Consider the following 13,143-nt stretch of genomic DNA (forward strand, 5'->3'; position numbering starts at 1 on the left):
GGAGATTCTTACGTGGAATTTCAGGACAAAACTATTTCGACAGAATTTTTAAGAAATTTTGTGCAAACCAAGGCTATCCTCTACCAATACTTGTGAAATTTTGGCCCTACTTTCTGCAATTTTATTCTGGGTCCGTATTGCATTGAAAAAATTCACACAAGTACTTTGATATGTTGTTTGCACCCAGGTGAGGAGGAACGTCCATAAAAAAATAACAAAAAAAAGATACAGGGAAGAAAAGCCAGGACATTTTTTTTTCGGAAAACCAGTTTTATTCACTCTCGGTCTGGGACATGCTACGCATTACTCTTTGGGTATTTTGGTCTGAAACTTTCACCAGACGTTCGTCACTGTGCCTGTTGATTTTTGGCTGAGATTTGAGCCCCAGATTCGTCCCACAAGAATTGACAATAAATTTTTTATTCATCACTGTCAGGGCTGCAAGGAAGGTTCGATTGTGTGCGAAACTGTTTGATTTTTTTCGTGGGTGAATACTCATACGTTTGAACTGAAATTTGTTGTGTATTGTCCCAAATTCATTGGAGATTGTTACGTGGAATTTCAGGGAAAAACTATTTCGGGAGAAATTTTTAGAAATTTTGAGCAAACCAAGGCTATCCTCTACAAAATCTTCTGAAATTTTGGCCATACTTTCTGCAATTTTATTTTGGGTCCGTATTGCGCGGAAAAAATTCACACAATTACTTTGATATGTTGTTTGCACCCAGGTAAGGAGGCACGTCCATAAACAAATCACAAAAAGAAGATACGGGGAAGAAAAGCCAGGCCCGTTTGTTTTCGGAAAACCAGTTTTCTTCACTCTCGGTCTGGGACTTGCTACACCTTACTCCTTAGGTATTTTGGTCTGATATTTTTACCAGACGTTCGACACTGTGTCTGTTGATATTTGGCTGAGATTTGATCCCCAGATTAGTCCCACAAGATTGGAAATAAATTTTTTATTCATCACTGCCAGGGCTGAAAGGAAGATTCGTTTGTGTGCGAAACTGTTTGATTCCACGTGGGTGAATACTCATCCGTTTGACCTGAAATTTGTCCCGTTTTGTCCCAAATTCAGTGGAGATTCTTACGTGGAATTTCAGGACAAAACTATTTCGACAGAATTTTTAAGAAATTTTGTGCAAACCAAGGCTATCCTCTACCAATACTTGTGAAATTTTGGCCCTACTTTCTGCAATTTTATTCTGGGTCCGTATTGCATTGAAAAAATTCACACAAGTACTTTGATATGTTGTTTGCACCCAGGTGAGGAGGAACGTCCATAAAAAAATAACAAAAAAAAGATACAGGGAAGAAAAGCCAGGACATTTTGTTTTCGGAAAACCAGTTTTATTCACTCTCGGTCTAGGACATGCTACGCATTACTCTTTGGGTATTTTGGTCTGAAACTTTCACCAGACGTTCGTCACTGTGCCTGTTGATTTTTGGCTGAGATTTGAGCCCCAGATTAGTCCCACAAGAATTGACAATAAATTTTTTATTCATCACTGTCAGGGCTGCAAGGAAGGTTCGATTGTGTGCGAAACTGTTTGATTTTTTTCGTGGGTGAATACTCATACGTTTGAACTGAAATTTGTTGTGTATTGTCCCAAATTCATTGGAGATTGTTACGTGGAATTTCAGGGAAAAACTATTTCGGGAGAAATTTTTAGAAATTTTGAGCAAACCAAGGCTATCTCTACAAAATCTTCTGAAATTTTGGCCATACTTTCTGCAATTTTATTTTGGGTCCGTATTGCGCGGAAAAAATTCACACAATTACTTTGATATGTTGTTTGCACCCAGGTAAGGAGGCACGTCCATAAACAAATCACAAAAAGAAGATACGGGGAAGAAAATCCAGGCCCGTTTGTTTTCGGAAAACCAGTTTTGTTCACTCTCGGTCTGGGACTTGCTACGCCTTACTCCTTAGGTATTTTGGTCTGATATTTTTACCAGACGTTCGACACTGTGTCTGTTGATATTTGGCTGAGATTTGAGCCCCAGATTAGTCCCACAAGATTGGAAATAAATTTTTTATTCATCACTGCCAGGGCTGAAATGAAGATTCGTTTGTGTGCGAAACTGTTTGATTCCACGTGGGTGAATACTCATCCGTTTGACCTGAAATTTGTCCCGTTTTGTCCCAAATTCAGTGGAGATTCTTACGTGGAATTTCAGGACAAAACTATTTCGACAGAATTTTTAAGAAATTTTGTGCAAACCAAGGCTATCCTCTACCAATACTTGTGAAATTTTGGCCCTACTTTCTGCAATTTTATTCTGGGTCCGTATTGCATTGAAAAAATTCACACAAGTACTTTGATATGTTGTTTGCACCCAGGTGAGGAGGAAAGTCCATAAAAAAATAACAAAAAAAAGATACAGGGAAGAAAAGCCAGGACATTTTGTTTTCGGAAAACCAGTTTTATTCACTCTCGGTCTGGGACTTGCTACGCATTACTCTTTGGGTATTTTGGTCTGAAACTTTCACCAGACGTTCGTCACTGTGCCTGTTGATTTTTGGCTGAGATTTGAGCCCCAGATTCGTCCCACAAGAATTGACAATAAATTTTTAATTCATCACTGTCAGGGCTGCAAGGAAGGTTCGATTGTGTGCGAAACTGTTTGATTTTTTTCGTGGGTGAATACTCATACGTTTGAACTGAAATTTGTTGTGTATTGTCCCAAATTCATTGGAGATTGTTACGTGGAATTTCAGGGAAAAACTATTTCGGGAGAAATTTTTAGAAATTTTGTGCAAACCAAGGCTATCCTCTACAAAATCTTCTGTAATTTTGGCCATACTTTCTGCAATTTTATTTTGGCTCCGTATTGCGCGGAAAAGATTCACACAATTACTTTGATATGTTGTTTGCACCCAGGTAAGGAGGCACGTCCATAAACAAATCACAAAAAGAAGATACGGGGAAGAAAAGCCAGGCCCGTTTGTTTTCGGAAAACCAGTTTTGTTCACTCTCGGTCTGGGACTTGCTACGCCTTACTCCTTAGGTATTTTGGTCTGATATTTTTACCAGACGTTCGACACTGTGTCTGTTGATATTTGGCTGAGATTTGAGCTCTAGATTAGTCCCACAAGATTGGAAATTAATTTTTTATTCATCACTGCCAGGGCTGAAAGGAAGATTCGTTTGTGTGCGAAACTGTTTGATTCCACGTGGGTGAATACTCATCCGTTCGACCTGAAATTTGTCCCGTTTTGTCCCAAATTCAGTGGAGATTGTTACGTGGAATTTCAGGACAAAACTATTTCGGCAGAATTTTTAAGAAATTGTGTGCAAACCAAGGCTATCCTCTACCAATACTTGTGAAATTTTGGCCCTACTTTCTGCAATTTTATTCTGGGTCCGTATTGCATTGAAAAAATTCACACAAGTACTTTGATATGTTGTTTGCACCCAGGTGAGGAGGAACGTCCATAAAAAAATAACAAAAAAAAGATACAGGGAAGAAAAGCCAGGACATTTTGTTTTCGGAAAACCAGTTTTATTCACTCTCGGTCTGGGACATGCTACGCATTACTCTTTGGGTATTTTGGTCTGAAACTTTCACCAGACGTTCGTCACTGTGCCTGTTAATTTTTGGCTGAGATTTGAGCCCCAGATTCGTCCCACAAGAATTGATAATAAATTTTTTATTCATCACTGTCAGGGCTGCAAGGAAGGTTCGATTGTGTGCGAAACTGTTTGATTTTTTTCGTGGGTGAATACTCATACGTTTGAACTGAAATTTGTTGTGTATTGTCCCAAATTCATTGGAGATTCTTACGTGGAATTTCAGGGAAAAACTATTTCGGGAGAAATTTTTAGAAATTTTGTGCAAACCAAGGCTATCCTCTACAAAATCTTCTAAAATTTTGGCCATACATTCTGCAATTTTATTTTGGGTCCGTATTGTGCTGAAAAAATTCACACAATTACTTTGATATGTTGTTTGCACCCAGGTAAGGAGGCACGTCCATAAACAAATCACAAAAAGAAGATACGGGGAAGAAAAGCCAGGCCCGTTTGTTTTCGGAAAACCAGTTTTGTTCACTCTCGGTCTGGGACTTGCTACGCCTTACTCCTTGGGTATTTTGGTCTGATATTTTTACCAGACGTTCGACACTGTGTCTGTTGATTTTTGGCTGAGATTTGAGCCCAAGATTAGTCCCACAAGATTGGAAAGAAATTTTTTATTCATCATTGCCAGGGCTGAAAGGAAGGTTCGTTTGTGTGCGAAACTGTTTGATTCCACGTGGGTGAATACTCATCCGTTTGACCTGAAATTTGTCGCGTGTTGTCCCAAATTCAGTGGAGATTCTTACGTGGAATTTCAGGACAAAACTATTTCGGCAGAATTTTTAAGAAATTTTGTGCAAACCAAGGCTATCCTCTACCAATACTTGTGAAATTTTGGCCCTACTTTCTGCAATTTTATTCTGGGTCCGTATTGCATTAAAAAAATTCAAACAAGTACTTTGATATGTTGTTTGCACCCAGGTGAGGAGGCACGCCCATAAAAATATAACAAAAAAAAGATACGGGGAAGAAAATAGAACTGGGATTTGGAAGCTTACCATGTGCTCTCATCGCGATCATAATCGGAGGGGTAAATTGTTTTGGCAATCTGACAGTGAAGACAGTGACAGTGTTTCCATACCACTACCTTGTGCCACCCCCAAAAATGCAAGAGGGGTCTCCAATGGTGGAAGGTTCCACGGAAACGGTAATGGTAATTTTTTTGAAAACAATGTTATGAGTTTCAGAAAAAAATGGTGACAAGACAATCTTGGAAGAAGAAAATAAACTTTTTGTTTAGCCACTTGTTATGTATATTATGCAGAACCCAATTTGTAACCTACAACTGCTTCCACTTTATGTTTTCTTTCTCAATAATAAATTTTGTTGTTGTGTCTGTACATGTTTCCTTATGTGATTATCTTTATCTCACATGTGGCTAAACATGACTATAAGTTTTGTTTTGCCTCTTCAAAAAGAATAGCTTAGTTTTTTTTTAACTTGCACTTAATTATTGAATTTGAATTTTTGTTATTTTTCCAAGAGGAATATATTCATAAATAAAGGAGTCACTACCATGAGAATGAGAAAAATTACTTTGTTTAGCAAGAAGTTCATTGATTCTATACTCAACACACTAAAGAGTTAATAAATGTCCCCATTAACACCCCAACCAAGCATAGCAGAGAAAACCTACCTAACCCTACATATTTCTATACCATGCTCTCTCCAAACTCATCATCCCACAGACACTCTCTTGTGTTCTTAATTTGTTGCCTTTAGATTTGAAACAGTATTCACAGAGTTGGTCTTCTCGGTACTGTTGGGGCTGACCAGAATGAACCTTTCCATTATCAGTTGGAAGAATAGGTGGAAGGTTCAATGGTAGTGGTAATGGTGGAAGGTTCTCTATACATCTCATTCTTTCTTTTTGACAAAGTTACCAACAAGCTCGGAACACTTTAGCATTCTCTCCATCAACATTTGCATCACCTTCGCCAGTTTTTATTATATGTTTTTAAACAAACACCCCTACACAAGATATAAAAGAATAAATACAAGGTGGAAGAATATAAATTCAAAACAAGTTGAAGAATCAAGAATCAAACCGTATAAAGGCAATGGAATTAGAATATGAAGATCGCACATTAATATTAGGGGTTTTGGAGGGAGCATGAAACATAAAAAGTAAATATATTAAAGAGTTAATATGGAAAGAGCAAGTTGGTCTTTTGTATTCACGATCTCCGTTCTGGTGAATGGGAGCCGTACAGAGGAGTTCAAACCAAGGAAGGGGTCGAGGCAGGATTATCCTCTAGCACCTTTTCTTTTTTTGATTGTGGCAGAGGGTTTAGCTAGAGTGGTAAGAAAATGGTGAAGAAGGACATGTTTCAGAGTCTGACTATTGGAGATAAGCAAGTAAAGGTGAATATGTTGCAATATGCAGACGATACTCTGTTCGTTTGCCAAGCGAATCCATAAAACACGTTTGTGATCAAAGTTATGCTTAATTGCTTTGAGTTGACATCAGGACTAAAGGTCAATCATAAGAAGAGTCGAATAGGAGGAGTGGGCTGCAACCAGTATTTGGTGCAGAGTTGTGCAACTCTATCTTGAATTGTGAGATGATGAAAACCCCTTTTAAGTATTTGGGGATGATTATTAGGGGGAACCATAGAAAGGGAAGTCTCTAGGAAGGAGTGGTGGAGAGTGTGAGAAAAAGATTGAGGAGATGGAAATGCAAGTTTATCTCCACTGTGGGCCATTTATGTCTGATTAAATCAGTGTTATCTTCTTTACCATTGTTCTATTTGTCTCTATATAAAATTCCTGTAACAGTGGCCAAGGAGGTGGAGAAACTGCAAAGGAATTTCTTATGGGGGTGGGGTTCAGAAGGTAGGAAAGTGGCGTGGGTTTCGTGGAAAAAGGTTTAGGAAACAAAGGAGAAAGGAGGGCTTGGAATGTTAGAGTTAAGAAAGTTCAATGTGGCTCTTTTAGGAAAGTGGATATGGCGGTTGGGCAGCAATGAAAGAGGGTTGTGGAAAGAGGTGTTGGAATCGAAGTACGGAGGATGGAGAAACCTGAGGAACTAAAGAATTAGTAGGTCATAATCCTTATGGTGGAGAGATCTGAAGGAGCTTTGGAGGATGGAGGGATGGAAAGGAAGTTTCGAGGATAATTTCTTTTGGGAGGTTGGGAATGAGAGAGAAATTATGTTGTGGAAGGATAAATGGTGGGGTGGCGAGGCTTTAAAAGATAAGTTTTCGAGACTCTTCTCTATATGTAATGGCAAGGGAGATAAGTTGCAGCAAGGAGGGGAGTGGGATAATAACTCGCAGTGGGTAAGGAAGATAGGATGGAGGAGGAGCCTGTTCGATTGGGAAAAACACTAAGAGCAAGAGATGTGAAGGCTGATGGGAAGCAAGAGTATCAATGAGGGAAAGGAGGATCGGTGGGTGTGGAAGGATAGTGATACAACAGAGTATACAGTGAAATCAGCTTACAACATCTTAAAAGACGAAAAGCAGGGGGAAGGTGCACCTATGTATAAGGGGTTTTGGAGGATAAAGGCTTAACCATCAGCCCACTTGACTTTTTGGAGGGTGTTGGAGGATAAAATAGCAAGCAAAGCAAATTTGGTGAAGAGAGGGATTTTAGTGGAGAACAATATCTGTAGTATGTGTGAGGAGGAAGAGGAAACGGCGTCACATGTTTTTTTGTATGTGCAGGGTAGCTTAGCTGGTGTGGCGAAGTGCTTTGAATAGGTGGGGGTGGCTTCGATCGTTCATTATGATCCAGAAAAGCACTTTGTCCAGTTCAGATTGATCAAGGAAAGCGAAGTCGTTAATAACATTTGGTATTGGGTATGGGTAGAAGTTGTTGGAGAACTGTGGAAACAAATGAACAAGAAGATTTTTAGGGATGGAGTTACTGATCATAGTGAAATCTTCACAATGGTTCAGTTGAAAGTTTGGTCATGGTTAACTGCAGATGTTAAACTAACATGTTTTTCTTATTTTGATTGGTGTCTCGAATCACTAGTGTGCAAGAGGTCTGTTATTAATAGTTCAGATAAGCAGTAGAGGAGTTGTGTGTGGTTTGAGTTTTTGTATAAGAGTTGAGGTATCCCTGAAATACCTCTATTATTTTAATTTTTTTTTTTGGTGCATAAATCTGCCACGTGGAGGGTGTGCCAAAGAAGCATATACCTATACAAGTTTTCTGATGCTTTGTGTTGTTTTTTTATTGTAGGTAGGTGGTGTAGTTTTTTGACACCTGTATAAGAGTGGAACACTTAAAATGTCCCCTTTTATTTCATTTAATTTTTAATGATAAAAAAGAAAATTCCATTTTTTCCATTGATTCTTCTAATGATATGCTTTGAAAAGATAACTCAACACATGTTAGTGCATTCCACTGCCACAGATTCGTAGAGCCTCCAATCATACTCGGTCGAGAACACTGCAAGGCCATAATGAGGGATATAACTTGTTTGCTTACATGCTCTATGATGGACTGAAAATCTATTATTGAGAAAGAGAACATAAAACCATATGCGAAGTAAATAAAATTAAAACGAAAAACAAAAACAAGAACACCTCTAGGTTTATTTTCCTTACATGATGTTGGCTTATTCATTGTCATACTGCCAGTGCCTATATATATGTAAGTACGTTACTTCATACTAAAGGAGTACAATAACAAACTTTGGTACATCAGTTACCACCTTAACTTTCCGAAAAACATATATTTATTTTCAGTGTAGTTACCATTACCATTGCCATTGAACCTTCCATAATTGTCCACAGTTCTTAAATTATTCTGGCTGCCACCATGACGGCGTGCCACAGGAACACTCTCGCTGTCATCACTGTCAGACTGCGAAGTCATCATGCTGCGTTGCTTCTGGATATTGGCGCAGTGTGGGCATAAAGTACGCTTCCAAATCTTGCTTCTCATGGTTTCCTGAAACAAGTAACGTAATCCAAAAGCAGGGTGTTGCTCAGGCCCCTCCACCGTTACATCCAAATTGCCATTGGTTGCTCCAATCTTTACCACTACAGAAAGACCAGCATCTGTTTTATTTCTATAATAATCATTAATACGGCCACTGGAAGCAAAATAGTGTGCCAGAGTCACTGCATGAGCTTGTTCTTCCCCCTTCTTCTCTTCTCTTCCAAAACAATAAAACTCCCTACGTCTCCAGTGCCGAACAAAAAAAACCATGTCTTGGTAACGTTGCCTCCTGGATGAATCTGCGTGCCAAAGTCAGACGTTGATGATGGACCGGGTCCAACCAAATGGACCAATGCGATGGATTGTACCCGAGCATCTGATTCATTTACAACCAATTTAAAAGGGTATTCGTAAAACTCTCCAGTTATGTCTGGTATTACGCTGTGGACTTTTATGAGTAAATCCTTGCCACCATCATCTTTCGTTAAAGTGAGTTTACAAGTTGAAACATCTACAGTGTATGACATGGTCCACTCCTCACTCTTCTTATTGAGAATTTCCGTAACTCTTCTTTCTGACAAGTGAATGGAAACTTTTCTTCCCAGCTGATAATAAAAAGGTTGATCCTCCCCCACCCCAACAGTATTGAGAAGACCAACTGTGCGAATACTGTTTCCCATCTAAAGGCAACAAATTAAGAACGGAATGGAGTATATCTGTGGGATGATGAGCTTGGAGAGATGATGGTATGCAAATATGTAGGGTTAGTGTATAGGATACACTATGGGGAACTCATTACCCAATTAATGTATATGGGTACTGAGGTAGGTTTTTTCTGCTATGCTTTGGTTGGGATGTTAATGGAGATATTTATGAACTCTTTAGTGTGTAGAGTATAGAATCTTTCCACCTTATATGCAAACCAAGCGTTGTTCTTCCGCACAATAATTCAATTTCACAGCATCCAATTCCCTATCTTGGGTTTCTATCCAAGTACTTTTATATGTTGTTTGCACCAGGTAAGGAGGCACGTCCATACAAAAATAACAAAAAGAAGATACGGGTAAGAAAAGCCAGAACGTTTTGTTTTCAGAAAATCAATTTGTCCACTCTCGGTTTGAGACTTACTATGCCTTACTCCTTGGGTATTTTGGTGTGAAATTTTTACCAGACATTAGTCACTGTGTCTGTTGATTTTTGGCTGAGATTTGATCCCACATTTGTCCCACAAGATTGACAATAAATTTTTTATTCCTCACTGTCAGGGCTGAAAGGAAGGCTCATTTGTGTGCGAAACTGTTTGATTTTTTTGTGGGTGAATACTCATCCGTTTGACCTGAAAATTGTCGCGTTTTGTCCCAAATTCAGTGGAGATTCTTACGTGGAATATTGCCCTACTTTCTGCAATTTTATTCTGTGTCCGTATTGCGCTGAAAAAATTCACACAAGTACTTTGATATGTTGTTTGCACCCAGATAAGGAGGCACATCGATAAACATATCACAAAAAGAAGATACGGGGAAGAAAAGCCAGGACGTTTTGTTTTCGGAACACCAATTTCGTTCACTCTTGGTCTGGGACTTGCTACGCCTTACTCCTTGGGTATTTTAGTCTGAAATTTATACCACATGTTCTTACCGTGTCTGTTAATTTTTGGTTGAGATTTGAGCCCCGGATTCGTCCTACAAGATTGACAATAAATTTTTTATGCATCACTGCTAGGGCTGAAAGGAAGGTTCGTTTGTGTGCGAAACTGTTTCATTTTTTTCGTGGGTGAATGCTCATCCGTTTGACCTGAAATTTATAGCGTTTTGTCCCAAATTCAGTGGAGATTCTTACGTGGAATTTCAGGAAAAAACTATTTCGGGAGAATTTTTCAGAAATTTTGTGCAAACCAAGGCTATGCTTTACCAAAACTTGTGAAATTCCGGCCCTACTTTCTGCAATTTTATTTTGGGTCCGTATTGCGCTGAAAAAATCCACACAAGTACTTTGATATGTTGTTTGCACCCAGGTAAGGAGGCACGTCCATAAACAAATCACAAAAAGAAGATACGAGTAAGAAAAGCCAAGACATTTTTGTTGGGTCTATTAGTGTCTAAGTTCAAGGGGGGAGGGGTGAATTGAGCTTATATAATTTTCGCAAGAACACACAATTTTTCAGTATTCCAGAGGCAAAAAGAACAGATTGTTTTTACATGAAACAGATTGATTCTTCAAAGCAGTCTTGGCACAATTTGAATTTGTTCAATGTAAAATTGTGATCAACAGAGAATTATAACAAACTCAGATCAGCTTAATATTGTGAGGATGAAGGATACAGCTATGCTTAGAAATCAAACAAAATTACTCAACACAAGGTTTTAAGAGGAATGATCCTTTCTCAGGTTTTAATGAATGGACAGTTTGTTCACAAATCACTTAAACCATTATATACAGCAGCCTTGTTTATGATCAGAGAACTTTAACAAATCAGGAAGAACAGTTTTCACTTAAACCCAGAATTAACAGATTCAATTTCAAAAGAACAGATTTAGTTCTTGACAGAATTAAGCAAAAACCAGAAATGAGTGCAGGGATGAGAAGACAAGGCACACAAGTTTTTATACTGGTTCACTCATACAGAGCTACATCCAGTCTCACCTTACCCCAAGGTGGAATTCACTAAAAACAGTACCAATCACTTACAAACACAGCAGTTCTTGAACACTACAAGAACAACACACACAATGCTGAAAAACCCTATTTCAGCACACCTTGCACTCCAGGAAACCCTATCAAGGAGTGACTAACACTTACACCTTTACAAAACAGAATAAAGGAAAGATTACACCTGAAAAGAAGATGCAAGAACTCAAAACCAGTAGTTCAATTTGCTGCAGCACTGCACCAGCACCTTCACCAAGATCAAAGGTTTCCTAGAACAAGCATACTTGAAAAACTCTTTGGAAAACCTTTCAAAAATCTTTCAATCCTTCTTCTCACATGGAAAGTGTTTGATCTCTGTCAAAAACGTAATTGCTCAGCACACTCTCATGTGAGATAGACTTTTCTTTATATAGAAAACAGTTTCTAACTTCTTTTCAAAAAACAGTTGAAAAGCAGTTATGAAAACAACAGATTCATTTTTGAACTTAACAGATTTATTTTGTGAAAACCGCCAACTCAGCTAACAGAAATAACTGTCTGAGTTGTACCTTTGGTGCCCTAACTAACTTGTGAAAAACCTTTCAACTCACCAAAGAATAAACCTGTTCTTTCTCAGTAAAACAGATTAAAATATAGCAAACAGGTCAGCTCAGCTTTAACTGAAATAACTAACTAAACTTTACCTGTGGTGCCCTAACAGAATTTAGAAAAGCTTTTTAACAAAGAAGAAATAAACAGATTCTTTCTCCATAAAAAAGATTTATTTGTGTACTGTTTTAAAACTGTTAAAAACATTTTAAAAAGCTTTTCAAAAACCATTTAACCACATCATGTGCTTGATCTAGACTTGGTTAGGCATCTAGGATAGGTTATACAGCAAAAGGCAATCATACACACTTATAAGCCTAATTACAAATCAATCTAAAAACCTATTACAATCTTCAAAGCACTCAAGCCATTTTATTCATCAAACACACATCAAGTCCTGGTAGGGAAGAAGCTTCCTCCAGCTTCAACAATTTTGTTTTCGGAAAACCAGTTTTGTTCACTCTCGGTCTAGGACTTCCTACACCTTACTCCTTCGGTATTTTGGACTGAAAGTTTTACCAGACGTTCGTCAATGTGTCTTTTGATTTTTGGTTGAGATTTTTGCCCCAGATTCGTCCCACAAGTTTGGCAATAAATTTTTTATTCATCACTGCCAAGGCTGAAAGGAAGGTTCGTTTGTGTGCGAAACTGTTTGATTTTTTCGTAACTGAAATTCATCCGTTTGGCCTGAAATTTGTCGCGTTTTGTCCCATATTCAGTGGAGATTCTTACGTGGAATTTCAGGAAAAAACTATTTCGGGAGAATTTTTCAGAAATTTTTTGCAAACCAAGGCTATCCTCTACCAAAACTTGTGAAATTTTGGCCCTACTTTCTTCAATTTTATTCTGGGTCCGTTTTGCGCTGAAAAAATCCACACAAGTACTTTGATATGTTGTTTGCAACCAGTTAAGGGGGCACGTCCATAAACAAATCACAAAAAGAAGATACGGGGAAGAAAAGCCTGGACGGTTTTGTTTTCGGATAACCAGTTTTGTTCACTCTCGGTCTGGGACTTGCTACGCCTTACTCCTTTCGTATTTTGGACTGAAAATTTTACCAGACGTTCTTCACTGTGTCTGTTGATATTTGGCTGAGATTTGAGCCCCAGATTCGTCCCACAAGATTGGCAATAAATTTTTTATTCATCATTGTCAGGAGTGAAATGAAGGTTCGTTTGTGTGCAAAAATGTTTGATTTTTTTGTGGGTGAATACTCATTCGTTTGAACTGAAATTTGTCGCGTTTTGTTCCAAATTCAGTGGAGATTCTTACGTGGAATTTTAGGAAAAAACTATTTTGGGAGAATTTTCCAAAAATTTCGTGCAAACAAAGGCTATCCTCTACACAAACTTGTGAAATTTCGGCACTACTTTCTGCAATTTTATTTTGGTTTCGTATTGCACACAAGTACTTTGATATGTTGTTTGCA

The 13,143-nt window shown here is 38.3% G+C and overlaps 1 pseudogene; it reads right to left on the reverse strand.

Annotated features, from left to right (window-relative positions):
• Positions 1-7,978: 7,978 nt before the first annotated feature.
• Positions 7,979-9,365, reverse strand: LOC150028167 (uncharacterized; annotated as a pseudogene).
• Between the last annotated feature and the right edge of the window lie 3,778 nt (positions 9,366-13,143).

Source organism: Phaseolus vulgaris, chromosome 4, assembly GCF_051622355.1.
Source record: "Phaseolus vulgaris cultivar YP4 chromosome 4, ASM5162235v1, whole genome shotgun sequence".
NCBI lineage: Eukaryota > Viridiplantae > Streptophyta > Magnoliopsida > Fabales > Fabaceae > Phaseolus > Phaseolus vulgaris.